The 14,903-nt window shown below is 42.7% G+C and overlaps 1 long non-coding RNA gene across 1 annotated transcript in view; it reads left to right on the forward strand.

Annotated features, from left to right (window-relative positions):
• The window catches only part of LOC113027153 (uncharacterized), a 118,233-nt gene that overhangs the window by 55,880 nt on the left and 47,450 nt on the right, over positions 1–14,903 (forward strand). Inside the window, exon 2 of the long non-coding RNA XR_003272992.1 lies at positions 10,459–10,661. This is a non-coding gene — a long non-coding RNA (uncharacterized LOC113027153). The remainder of the gene's footprint in view (positions 1–10,458; positions 10,662–14,903) is intronic.

The raw sequence follows: 14,903 nt of genomic DNA on the forward strand, positions 1-14,903 counted from the left end.
GATTGGGTAGAGCTCTCAAGCTCCAGATCCACATATGCAAATGGTGGAGAGTCCCAGATGTCCCATTTGACCCGAGAACTGAAGAAGCTTCTCGGATCAGAGGTGAAACGTCTTCGAGCAACTTAAAGAAGTCCAGACGCTTTTCTTTCCAAGCTCCTTAAACTACGATGACCTGGATGACTGAGAACCTTCACAGACATCAGCAAGTCGTAGTTGTGCATTCAGGTGTCATTGCACTGTCTAATCACTGTACTTCCACCACCTCTTCAACAGCAGTAGGCAGGCAGCCTCATCTTTCTTCTTCACTTTTGCTCGTAGTTGATCTGATTTGTGGACAGATGACAAAGGCACAGTTCACTGGTACATCTGAGAAGTCGTCGCAGCTTTATTTTGTCTGATCTGACTCAGTGAAAGTCTGAGCGAGTGTCGCGTCTTCGGGCAGAATGCTGGAGCTCCTGATCCTACCAGCCGAATAACGAGTGTGTAAAGAGTTGGAAAATTGAAATATTCGCGACATACATTTTGTGCCAGCATTCTTGTTTTTGTTTGTTTTTACATGAAAATTCTTTGTATTGTTATCAGGATGATGATATAATGGTTCCTGTGTTTGAGCACAGCGGTGATCTTGTTACATACGATCGACCCGTCTGAAAGTCTGCCGACCAGCCTCTGGATGTACACGCATGCATATTTACACAGTATACAGTACGTTTAATGCATATTGCAACTCCACAGACAGACATACAAACCTTGGGCTGAAACCAAGGTTTTCTTTTTTCTTCTTAAACCACTTCCCTGCCTTTCCCCGGCTCCTGGTGACGACATTCTCTTGGAATTCATCATTGCACTGGTGGTGCTCTCAGGGAGACTTTGTTGTTGAGATCTCTGCGCTCTGCAGCCACTAACTAGGACCATTTGGTGTCTCCTTTCACCACACTCTTTTCTTGCTCACTCTCCTTACATTAAATGTTCTCCTTCGTGCATCGGTTGGGAAGATTTTGCATTATCTGCTGTCGCTGGGGCTTTAAAGGGGTTGTTAACTTGTAATGGATGGGTATTTGTGATAAGGCTTGAGGTTTCAGAATGTTGCTTTTATGTGTCATTGCATTTCTGCACTGTATGTGTGCAAAGTGCAAAGGCTTTGAACTTGCATCTGCATCTGCATTTGCATCTGCGAGTGTTCGTAGGTGCTATGTATGTATGGCCACTATGTAATAAAGCTCCTGCATGTTTGTATCCAGTGTCTGTGTGCAAGACAGACATGGGGGGCATGCTGCTGGGTGCTCCGGAGGCCTGCAAAGGGACAGCCTTCCCCTCCTCCCTAAAGCCTGTAGATTGATGGGGGAGGTGTTGCTCCTGCTCACTCATCCATCACACACTTTATTTGGGTTTTAGAGGAAAGGAAAAGAGGAAAAAAGGCAAAATAAAGGAAAAAAGACTTCCAAAAATATCAGAGTTGGGGGTTGGGGTGGTGTGCTCAAGAGCTGAGGAGGGGGAGGCCCCTTGTCCTGCATTGCTCCCCACCCTTGCTCGCCTCTCTTTAAGCAGATGTTGGAAAAGAAGTCTTACCCTTGTGACCCCCTGTCATTCTACAACCCCAGCCCTGCTAACAAAAGACAGATAAAGCTAAATCAGGGGCAGATTTACTGAAGATTAACAGGGAAGTTTGTGATTTTGTGCTGCGCGTAAGCGTGAATGGATGTTTTATATATTTTGGGTACCTGCAGCAGATTATGACGGGCTTTAGTTTGCAAGTGGTTGGTGGTCTTTCTCTGCCATCAAGGTTTAGTGCGAAGCCAAATGTTTGGTTGACAGGGGAAACTATGCCTGTAATCCCAGCCCTCCGTGCTCCCACTAAATGAGCGTCATAGCAACTCAGCCCATAAATTCAGATTAGACTGCTTTACATGGAATGCAGAATTCCTATATGTGTGAAGTCATACGTGTTTGTGCCGAGCGTGGTCCAGTGCTGCGTAGTCTGACGGGATGAGTGAAGTTCTACTGTTCCAAACGGATGAATCAAGAAATCTCTGTTTGCTGTGTACTTATTACATATACAAGGAAAGGGAGACTTTTACTTTGTTACTACAAAGAGAGGGTCTAATGTTAATTAGTCAAAAAACGTAAATAAACTGTATTCTCATAATGTTAAATCCAATGTTTCTGTGCTTTTCTTTAACCTTGTGCTCTGAATGTTAACCCCCGCCATGTGGCCAAACGAGTGGAATGGTTTATTTCCCAAGTGCACGCTGCTCTTGTTCATCAGTCAGAGTAAACCGAGCTAAATCCCACAGTTTTGTGATGTAAAAATATTAAAATGTGAAATTGTAGCAAAAAAGAATACCAGGTTAGCTTCTCCGTGCTGGGATGGGAGCGCGTTTGTTTCCTCTGAGATCCTTTTCCAACTCCAGACCTCACAGCGAAGCTCCCACAGGACTTATTTGAATCACAAATGTCTTTCGTTTCTCAGTCGTTCACAGGTTTTGGTCAGTTGAGGAATTTTGGGACCCATTAAAGCCTGGTGACAATGACTTTCACCCCCAGGGCCACCACAGGGGTCCGCCCTCCTACTGACCCCTCCGTTGCCGCCCAGCCCTTACTTCAACATTTCTACACCCAAGTTCTGATCAGTTCAACAAAGAACCAAAAAAACCCAAAAAAACTTCTGGGGTCAATGTCTCTTTTCTCCCTGTCGCTCTTTTACTCCTCGCCGCCTTGTTCTGGCTCAAGTCGGGGCTTATCAAAGACAATCCACTTCTGTCATGTGGCCAAATCATTCTGACACCCATTTAGCATGCTCATCAGAGGACAGTTATGAATATTCAACATGTTCCCAGGAGCCAGTGAGCGGCAGAAAGAAGACTTGGAGTGACAGATAATAGAGCGTGTGTGTCCAGGAAAAACTGAGACAAAGACAGACAAGAGTACGAAAACATATGTACATGTGAGTGAGCAGGAAAGAAAGAAATCAACATAGTAACAATTGGATTTTAGGAGGGAGCCACTTTAGTATTTGCAGAACCAGAATAGTTATTATCAATAGTTTTAGTATATGTGTAATAGTATAGTATTGTGTGTAATAGTATTACACACAATAAAAATTAAAAGCACACACACACACGCGCGCACACACACACACACACACACACACACACACACACACACACACACACACACACACACACACACACACACACACACACACAGTGAAGTAGCTTCTGCGAGGTACCGGACCCTCAAACTGTGCTGTTAATGTGTAACTAATAGGGATTTCTTTGGATACTGAACAAATCTGAACCTTTGTCATCTTGAAACAAACCTCGGATTTGTTATGGGATGCTTTAAAATACCGACGGGATCAGAGGCTGATGTTAGAGGTCTACAGGAAAATAGAAAGCACAGGTGTAATTAATAACATTAATGACTTCATTCCATTTGGCTGAGCCTGTTCCAAGGCACTCATTAGGCCAGCGTAATGGGACACTTAATGGGGTCGAGTTGTTAATGTTATGAGTTACATCTGTGCTCAGCGCTAGACTGGGACAGAAAATCGGCCCCAGTATTTTTGGATACTTCTGCCACACTTAACGTTTTCTACAAGCGGTGCGAGCGCTCAGCGAAGGTAGGAGAGGGCCCGGCCAGTTAAAGTCAAAGTCAGATTTATTTATATAGCACATTTAAAACAGCAACTGGTGACCAAAGTGCTGTAATTTTAAGATTATCAAAAGAGATTAAACATAGACGCACATGATCAAATTTTTAAAAAGAAGCATAAAATAAGAAGAAGTAGTACAAACTCATTCTGATTTAAAAGCCAAGGAATAAAAGTGGCATTTCAGATGGGTCTAATGTTGGGGAGGTCCTGATGTGACGGGGCAGTTTGTTCCACAGTTTAGGAGCAGTCACAGCAAAGGCCCGGTCTCCTCTGGGCTTTAATCTGGACCTCGGGACAGCTTTGATCCGCAGACCTCAGCGATCTTGCAGGAGTGTACCAATTCAAAAGATCAGAAAGGTATGAGGGTGCTAACCCGTGCGACGCCCTAAAAACGAGAAATAAAATCTTAAATCAAATTGAAAACTAACTGACAGCCAGTGTAAGGATGCTGGTACGGGAGATATGTGGTCTGACTTGCGTGCATCAGTTAGTAACCGTGCTGCAGCACTTTGTGGGCTAGCTGATGACAGACTGACACCTGAAGAGAAATGAAGAGATGTGATTGGGCAATCCAGTGATGGATGAAAAGGAACGAATGGGCTGCTGTCCTGCTTTAATCGCCGGTGAGCAGCGACCCTTCGGGCCGGTCCGTTGGCCCAAAAGTGCGTCGGCCTGCTGGCTAAATACCCGGTATACCAGATTACCAGTCCAGCCTTGTCCGTGCTTTTCTTGCTCTGTCTTAATTTTAAGGTCTTTATAAAATTTAGATTTTTTGGGGGGGGGAAGTGTGTCGTACAGAAATTATTGTTATAAAGATGATTGTGAACAATATTCTATAAATTGTTTAGCAAACAAATATTGGGTGGTTCTAAAGTGAGTTTGTCAAATGTTCGATTCTGTGACTTTGTGGTCAAAGTTTTTGTAGTTTTTAATTTTTAGCTCTGAGTGTGTTAAACACGATTAAATACTAATAAACGAATAACATTTTGTTGTGCATGTAAGCTGACTTAGTGCGATCTTTCTTTAGCACTGCTGTTGCAACAGCAGCATTTTATCTGTACAGGATATCGAGTTGCATCATGGAAGAGCTTAAAGTCGTGAATGATATTTCCCAGCATTACTGACTTGTTGTCATTTAGTGTTGAGTATCATGGAAAACCCTTTGGCACTCCTTCTGAATCGCAGACTTTCTACGTCTTTGATCCTCTTGTGTTGTTGACCACTGTTTGGTTATGAATGTGTTGGATTTTGTGAGAACAAGAGAGCTGAGCCAGGAAGGAACCAGTTTGTCTGAATGAGACTGTCTGTCTCTTTGACATCGATGTCAAAAACTTCTAGGATCACATCCAAGCTGAGACAAGTGGTCACTCGGACTTGGAGAACGTGGCACCGATCCAAGCTTTGATGTTTCCGCTGTTAAAAGTTCTACATGGAGACGTTTATCAAAGGTTGTTGCATCTTCATGAACTGTAGAATGTTTTTGTAGTCATATTTTCAGCATTTCTGGTTTATGTTGTGTTGTCATTGTTGTCATTGTCATAAATCTCAAAAAATGAGAACAACTGAGAGTGCGAATGTGTCATATGATGGTGGTGGACACCTCATTGGCTGATCAATGAATCAAGTGTACTAAAGAAGTGTTAGGGTAATGAAATGTAGCTGTGTTAAAGCAGGGCCTGCTGAAGTCTCTGGATGAGGTTCATTTTTATCGAATAACTTTCTAGAGGCAGAGCGGAGTGGTTCACCTGCCTGTAGTGTGACTTTGAAGGAGACGGCCAAATAGACCAGGGGTGTCAAACTCAATCGCACTGGGGGCCAAAACTCAAGGCACACTTTAGGTCTCGGGCCAAACAAGATAAACATTTATTGAACACACTAAAACATGTATTTTAAACATAAATATGAATAAAAACAGACAACTTAAAAAAATAAACTTTAACTTGGCATCATACATGAGCTCAAAAACTCTGTTGAGAACTTTTCCCCAACTCAGCCAGCGGAGCTCTGCATGAAGGAATGTCGGCAAACTCTGAATCTATTTCCCACATAAAAGACTGAAACTGACGGTGATTTAAACTTTGCTCAGATCAAATTTACGGCCTGTGTCACGGTGATCATTACATGCTCCATTTTTAGGACTTTACCACACATCCTTTCCTGGTGTGTGATGCAGTGATGTGCTGTTAACTCACCGGTACAGTTCTCCTGCATCTTTACTCGCATCCTGCGGACTAGTCCGCTTTTTTCACCGCACAGCACCGGCGCTCCATCTGTTGTAAGTCCAACAAGTTTGTCCCAGGGCAGTTTCATGTCGTTACACTTTGACATACGTTTTAAAAAATGTCTTTTCCTGTTGTTGTCCCGTGCATCGATTTAATGTTCAGTATTTCCTCTCCACGGACGAAGATGGTCAGCTGTGCAGTGTCCATCATGTCTGTACTTTCATCCACAGAGAGTATGCAATAAAGTTTTTGCTTCTTTCACACAACTGTGTTCTTAAATCAGTGACCGTCTCACAAACCCGATCAGCAATCGTATTTCTGTTCAGGCTCACATTTGCCAAAATCTGCGTTTTGTCTGGACACAAGCCGTCCACAGCTTCATCCTGCAGCTCTTCAGAGCGGTACCGGGCTCATTTGGCTCCTCTGTTACAATAAAACTTGCTTTCACAACAGCTTCACTTTGTGATTTTGCTCTGGTGACAAACGTCTGCTGAAATGTCAGATTCTTCTTTAGCTCTTCTACTTCCTGTAGTTTCTGCGTTTAGGTTTTTCAGCTTATCCTGACGTTTTGTCTCGTAGTGCCGTCTTAAATTAAATTCCTTCATTACAGCCACGTTAGCTCCACTAATAAGACGCACGGCTTTACCAGCATGTCTGTAAACAACATTGAGAGTAGCATCCTCCTCTCTGCCCCATAATGCTCTCTGGTTGCTATGGTAACACGTGAACATTTCTTTCAAAATAAGACGCACAGCTGCAACACAGGAAAAAGACCCCAGGAAACTGAGTTAACGATAAAAACCCTGAAAACCAGAAATTTCACACCCGAGCCTCAACTCTCACGGTCGGGTACCAAACGACTCACGGACTGATACCGGTCCATGGCCCAGGGTTGGGGACCGCCGATGTAGGTAGTATCTTACTTCAGCTGAAGACGGCAGTGCTTGCAATAAAATCTGTCACTTTAGGAGACAGTGTGAACAATTTTTCAAACCTGTGAATTTTTTGTATCTCTAAAATTATAGAAATATGATGTCTTCAACTTGTTCATCCACATTTAGCTCCCTGACTCGGGCCTCATTAATTCACAGATAGTTTTACTCAGCAGTTTTATGTTTGACATGCAATGAAAGCTAAATGTGGCTAATGGCTAAGAAATGTAGGCTCGGCTTTTGGACTGACACTGAAGCACCTGCTTTCAGCTAACAGGACCCAGCTCCCCTCCCATCAGCACCATGGGGAGGAGAGAGTTTAATCATTCAAGTGAGGATATTCTAATGTTTTGTAGCTTGCACATGCTAATCGCTGCTCTCTCTTTTGTCTTGCAAAGCAGTGCCGTTGTTGATGTTGTTCCAGAGCCAAGTACATGTGCACAGCTTGTTTCAAGCAGAGAGAACTTTAAAGAATACTTTGATCCTGATTTACTTTTCCCTGTAAGCAAAATTGCCCAGAATTCATCTTCAGATTGGATACAGTATGTGCGTACTGATTCTGTACGTTTACTGGATACGGCTCCTTTGACTCTCTTTCCACAACTTATCTGCATATATACAGTGGGGCAAAAAAGTATTTAGTCAGCCACCGATTGTGCAAGTTCCCCCACCTAAAATGATGACAGAGGTCAGTAATTTGCACCAGAGGTACACTTCAACTGTGAGAGACAGAATGTGAAAAAAAAAATCCATGAATCCACATGGTAGGATTTGTAAAGAATTTATTCGTAAATCAGGGTGGAAAATAAGTATTTGGTCAATAACAAAAATACAACTCAATACTTTGTAACATAACCTTTGTTGGCAATAACAGAGGTCAAACGTTTACTATAGGTCTTTACCAGGTTTGCACACACAGTAGCTGGTATTTTGGCCCATTCCTCCATGCAGATCTTCTCGAGAGCAGTGATGTTTTGGGGCTGTCGCCGAGCAACACGGACTTTCAACTCCCGCCACAGATTTTCTATGGGGTTGAGGTCTGGAGACTGGCTAGGCCACTCCAGGACTTTCAAATGCTTCTTACGGAGCCACTCCTTTGTTGCCCGGGCGGTGTGTTTTGGATCATTGTCATGTTGGAAGACCCAGCCTCGTTTCATCTTCAAAGTTCTCACTGATGGAAGGAGGTTTTGGCTCAAAATCTCACGATACATGGCCCCATTCATTCTGTCCTTAACACGGATCAGTCGTCCTGTCCCCTTGGCAGAAAAACAGCCCCATAGCATGATGTTTCCACCCCCATGCTTCACAGTAGGTATGGTGTTCTTGGGATGCAACTCAGTATTCTTCTTCCTCCAAACACGACGAGTTGAGTTTATACCAAAAAGTTCTACTTTGGTTTCATCTGACCACATGACATTCTCCCAATCCTCTGCTGTATCATCCATGTGCTCTCTGGCAAACTTCAGACGGGCCTGGACGTGCACTGGCTTCAGCAGCGGAACACGTCTGGCACTGCGGGATTTGATTCCCTGCCGTTGTAGTGTGTTACTGATGGTGACCTTTGTTACTTTGGTCCCAGCTCTCTGCAGGTCATTCACCAGGTCCCCCCGTGTGGTTCTGGGATCTTTGCTCACCGTTCTCATGATCATTTTGACCCCACGGGATGAGATCTTGCGTGGAGCCCCAGATCGAGGGAGATTATCAGTGGTCCTGTATGTCTTCCATTTTCTGATGATTGCTCCCACAGTTGATTTTTTCACACCAAGCTGCTTGCCTATTGTAGATTCACTCTTCCCAGTCTGGTGCAGGTCTACAATACTTTTCCTGGTGTCCTTCGAAAGCTCTTTGGTCTTGGCCATGGCGGAGTTTGGAGTCTGACTGTTTGAGGCTGTGGACAGGTGTCTTTTATACAGATGATGAGTTCAAACAGGTGCCATTCATACAGGTAACGAGTGGGGGACAGAAAAGCTTCTTACAGAAGACGTTACAGGTCTGTGAGAGCCAGAGATTTTCCTTGTTTGAGGTGACCAAATACTTATTTTCCACCCTGATTTACCAATAAATTCTTTACAAATCCTACCATGTGGATTCATGGATTTTTTTTCCACATTCTGTCTCTCACAGTTGGAGTGTACCTCTGGTGCAAATTACTGACCTCTGTCATCATTTTAAGTGGGGGAACTTGCACAATCGGTGGCTGACTAAATACTTTTTTGCCCCACTGTATCTCACTGAGATGAGCAGGGGTCAAGGGTCAGGGCTAGGCCACCAGAAGCAGCTCGAAACATGCTTCACAGATTCATTTGGAGGTTTGCTGTGCAGCTAGCATGTTATTTTTTAACTTAAATTGTTTAAGGGATTTTAGTGGACGAGTCTTTTAAGGTCCATTCTTTAGTTTTTAACAGTTTGCCCAGAACTGTTAAGCACTGGTGGACGAAGCTAACGACGCGAGGTCATATGGCAGACAACGGAAAACAACTTGCATAATTAGACGTTAGAAAACCACTAAAAATATGAATTATTGTATAGAGTCACGACCACACCAAAACATTGGTTTGTACCATCTGTAGGCTATAACATATGTCCGTGAGTCGTCATGAGTCTTTGATCCTCTGGTTCCAGTGATGTTTACATCAAGAGAACGTTCCTCAGCTCTGCAATTTCAGACTGACGAGAAGGGTGTCTGTCTAAAATAGTCTTAGCATCTGTGTCACAGACCTTATCTGTTATTATTCTACATTTTATTGTTCTCTCTGTGATATTTCCCATACCGCTATCCTCCATACCGCATTACCGCTAAGCTGCCATCTCATTTTTGGTTGCATGTGGTCAGTGAAGTCTTTTTGGCTCTTGGACACAGGTCGGTGACTCAGCTGCCACTTTTCGTCGAGTCTTAAAGATGTACGACGTCACTGTCAGATACTGTTGAAAGCATCTGTAGCGCATTAAAGGAAGTAGCAACTTGATTCCTGAATGTTAATCAGTATAAACTGTGTTAAATAAGAGGAATTCTGGTGGGTAAACAGCCGTCAGTAATTAGAGGGGAGGTGGAGTAAGAGTTGGAGACGACCACATTTGAGAAGATCTCAGGATGAGACACACCACAGACGTTGTCAGTTAGACTGGGGTTTCCTGCAAACACACATCTGCCACACTGTGTAGATCTCCGTCTGTGACTGTGATAAGAGAACTGCTCATTGACTGGCTTAGTTCTTTAATGAAATCATGTTATTTTAAGTTTAGTGTTACCTGACTTTCTAACCTTACAAATGACACTTTTATTATGGAAGAATTGTTTTCTAATATTTGGTAAGCAGGGATCAGGATGCACTCGCTGATCCAGCCTAGCCAGCCAGGCAGGCACTGGAAGGTCCAGCCAGACAAATGCTGCCCATTCTGTCAGCTTGCTAGCAAGGGCAGTGAGGTAGATAATAATTGGCAGCTTGATTGTGCCATTGCCAATAATGTCGGGGGGGCATCAGATCACCGTGGGCATCAGAAGTCCCCAACAGGACCAAGAGAAAAAGGCTCACACAAGAATGACCAGATGTAAAATAAGAATAATAATATTTCAGTGTATGAGGAATAAAAATATGTTTTTAAACCAAAATTCTAAATTTGACCTCTGCATTTTTTTCTTTTACCACAGACGCAAACACAATTCAAAAATCTATGAAGGTAAGAAGAATAATGTCACGCAAACCAGAGAGAAGCAGCACCAGAAAGGCCAGCAAGGCAAGAATTAAGACCAAAGCCTGGATCAGGCTCTTTATGGGATCCCTGAGTGACAGATACTCGGCTGAAATTACACATGGAGATCTCCACCCCACTCGAAGCTGTCCAAGTTTTAATGTAAGTCTTTTTCTTTCTTTAAGTATTTAAGTCAAAATAGGTGTGAAAGAGATTCTGGTGTCAGATTTAGGGATGAGTACCGGTATCCGGTGCCATGATGGCACCAGTTCTGACATAAACGGTAGTAACCAGACCGAAAAGCAGCGCACATTTCGGTGCTTTATTTTCCTGAGCTGTGATACACTTTAGATTCTAGCCAATCATTTTACGTTTCCGAGGACAGTAGGCGGGTCCAGGTACGTACGATCTTTTAGAGCAGAGCTACAGATTAAAAATGCCCAAGGCGAAGCAGTCAAAAGTCTGGCTGCACTTCACAGCAAAAGATGCAAACTCAGCAGCAACAAGTGCTTTAAGCTGATACTGTGATACTGTCAAAGGAGGAAACACCTCAAATCCGATGAAACACCTGGCGACGCATAGCGTTTTTTTTAAAAGCCGAGAAATGCGCCGTATTTGATAGCTTGCTGCGAGACCTCACACCGAGCACATCTACTGCGGGTAGAGGAGAGTCCTGGCCCCTAGCCCTGCCAGTGTAGCAGAAATGATGAGGATGATGATGCAGCAGCAGCCGTTCTTCTCTGCGTGAGTAGCTTAATGTTGTTCGTGTGTAATTTACGTTGAGTAGGCTAACCACGTTATTACATTAATGCATGTAAGGTGAACTAGCAAACACCGTCGTAGCTACATGCGGCTGTCTTCTTGTTTGATGGCAGATACTCCCTTCACCCTGGCCAAAAAGGCTAAAATGACCAAAGAAAAAGTGGAAAACAGTTAAACATGAGAGGTTTTTGGACAAAGTTTGTGTTTTTCCATTGTTTAAGCACCGGCACCATTTCGAAAGTATCGGTTTGGTATCGGATAAAACCTAAACGATACCCATCCCTAGTCAGATTTCACCTTAGCAAAATATAGACATCCACATGTAGATGGGCAGTAAGGCTCTTGATGGTGACTTATGCTATGGGCTTGAAGTTGGCCTTTAGTTTTGTCCGCCACATCCCCATTGAGTTCCTGATGAAGGCTCTTAGGGTCCTGTTGATCCTGTATAGGTCTAGGCATTCCAGGATTGAGTCATAGTCCTTCTTGTAATCAATCCAGGCGGTGCACCTAGTCCTGCAGTCCTGGCTCACTGGTACACTGGTGCAGCTGGTGTTTTGCACCTCTGGTATTCTTGCTAATCCCTTTCTGTGCCGCATTCACAGGGCTGGACTGGCCATTGGGCGTACCGGGCATTTGCCTGGAGGGCCGCTCGTGATTTTTCGTTTTTATGGGCCGATGGGGTTTTATTTCTTTTCTTTTTTTCAACGGTATAAATGAAAGGTGGTGGATTGGCCAGTTGGTCATGATCGACTCTGGGCTGGACCAATTACAGCCGAGGAGGTCGGACTTTAAACTTGAGGTGAAAAGGAACACGGTTTGTCCCGCACTACTTCAGCTAGAAAGTTGCTAATTCAATCATGAAACTGATCAATGATCAGCTGATCGGCTTTTCTCTCTGCGCCGGAAAAAGGAAACCAGCGGATGTCGCGCTAAACAACAGCAGCACGTTTAAGCTTGATCAGCTGTTGTTAGAATTTATTTAATATTAATTTCTAGTATCAGCTGATGTTTGCTGGAGCCACAGCTGTAAAGCTGCTGGTCATGATGTCGGTTTGGATATGTGGTGAGAGGGAAACATGAAGATGAAACCAGGAGATGTCCTTACTGAACCATCAGAGCTGTGATGGAGAAACAGGTTTACCTTTAGGTGACATGGATGAGTTGAAGTTATGAACTGTTTCTGAGAGACAAATAACACCAGGATCCTTTTCTAAGCAGCTGACAGCTGGTAACTGTGCAGGGGCGGGTCTAGCAAAGTGTTGCCAGGGGGGCATGTAGGGCATTAACAGGGAGAGGGGGGCACAAAGAAATACTTTCTTATTCTCATTTAAAATGTCTCACTTTGAATAAATAATTATCTGAATCTTACAACCAAAGTTTTCATCTGATGTAAAATGTATAGAAATCCATTATTGTATTCAGTAAATATTAAGTCTAGTATATATCCTAGTAAGTTATAGTATTCTTTCCTTTGTTAAGGTACCATCTGTGCAGGCTGCGATTCTGCTGAAGAAAGATGTTGAATGAATTTAATTACTGGAGAAAAATAATAGATTTCTGTGCATTTGTTTTATACGTGCATTAAGTTAAAATCGGTTTTATCAGTTAAGCATCTTGCTGGGAGTTGGCAATCCTATTAGTGAGGTATATGTAATTATAAATTAGGTTGTTTTATATTTTTGCTAAGTACTGTTTAGAATAGCAGAATCGTGAGGATAGTGAGGTTTAAGTTTATTATAAAGGCTTTATGGCTTTAATACCACGGAGGGCCGGTCACTGGTCAAAATGCCCGGGCTGATTATTTTGTCCCAGTCCAGCCCTGCCCACTCATGTATTGACCCATGTGCCTGTTAAACTAGTCCTTATATATATTGGATATTGGGAGCCTTTTGTTTAAAGACATTTATCACTCAGATCACTCAAAGTTGTGGAGTGGAGGAAAAACATTCTGGCACAAGATCTGTAGTTAAGTCGTCCATATTTATGTCGCCGAACTATTTGGTGACCACTGAAATTGAGACCTCCTGTTTAGACTGTGGGAACTGTTGACAGGAAACCAAATTAACCAACATTTCAGCTCCTCACTGTGAAATAAACAGTCTCTGGGATGCCATGCAAACAACTCCTTCTGTAAAATATTAAAGAAATGAAGCAGCTACGGGAATGAAAGTCCACCTAACACTGTAGTGCAGGTGTATTAATTTACATGATTTTTGTGCTTTTGAGTGCCTTTAGTTCATCCATTGATACCAAAAAACAAATCTTCAATACCAGTGTGTCACCCTCTGACAACTAAGCCGACTTTGATGCAGCTGAAAATCCAGTTTATTACACTCTGCCTTCTCACAGTAATGCAATACTATTACTTACACTGACTTTGTGTGTGTGTGTGTGTGTGTGTGTGTGTGTGTGTGTGTGTGTGTGTGTGTGTGTGTGTGTGTGTGTGTGTGTGTGTGTGTGTGTGTGTGTGTGTGTGTGTTTAAAGGGGTACACTATAGTTGAGGCCTACAGGGGAGAATGCTGAACCTTAGATGGCTTGACCTTATTTTAGATAGTCATGGTAGCATTTTCTGAGCCACAAAATTGCTTGGCATCACTTACGTTAAATATCAAATTATAGGTCTTCAAACCTCAAACCAGTTATACCTTAGGTGCAGGAGCAGGTGTCACGATACCCTTCTTCAAGACATTGGTTGTTTCAGTGGATTTCTCACCTGCCACACAGGAAGCCTGGTTTCGATTCCCAGCCGGTGCAGGAGCTTTTTTTTTTTTTTTTTTTTTTTTTTGAAAAACATCAGTTACCAACACAATATGTGCAGATATGAACACTTTACAGCTGACTGTAATGTTCTGGAAACTTGTACACATCCCAGGTCCCCACCGGTTTATGAAGTGCTGGGACTAACTGTGCCCGTGTGCTGGGAAGGTAACGGAAGGTAACTTCCTGCTGCAGTAATACCGGGCTAGCTCATTTTTCTTTTTAATAGTGTAATTTTATTCAACTTCAGATTCAGAAACGATATGAATTTGGCCAACAGTTAGGGTTGCCAACTCCCTGAAAAATAAATAAGGGACACCTCATGGCCAGGGCCGGGCGACCCAATTGTCTTCACCCTTCCCAGTGTGGTGAATTTTCTAGCTCTTTTTTTGTGTGTGAAATTATTTTTTTAACCATTTGACTTGAATTTGATTTAAGTAGATGTATATTCTTTGTGATATGAACACATGTGAAACAAATGATCATTTAGCCATTTATTTTTAGCTCAAAATGACAACATTAACACATAAAACAGGTCTCCTTCTTAAACAGAAGCCTGTCATGCTTAACTTTTGAGAATATAAGTAAATCTTTCTTTAAAAGAACTCTGTCCTGCTTAACTTAAAATTATAGAAAACAATAGAACAAAAATATTCTTGTAACAGTGCACATTTAGTGCATTTAGTACAATTGGCTTCAGCTGAGGTATTATTTCAGCTTTTCTAATGCTAATCAGCTGCTCCTGTTTGTAAACCCGCTTGTTCCCATGATTACACATCTTAACTCATCATCATTATTAAAATATGTATTACTTTTATGTATTAGTCATCAATTTGTTGTAATCATCTATCCTTGCAGTTGTTTATTACACAAAATAAATTATA

The sequence above is a fragment of the Astatotilapia calliptera genome, chromosome 7 (assembly GCF_900246225.1).
Source record: "Astatotilapia calliptera chromosome 7, fAstCal1.2, whole genome shotgun sequence".
In the NCBI taxonomy this organism is placed as follows: domain Eukaryota; kingdom Metazoa; phylum Chordata; class Actinopteri; order Cichliformes; family Cichlidae; genus Astatotilapia; species Astatotilapia calliptera.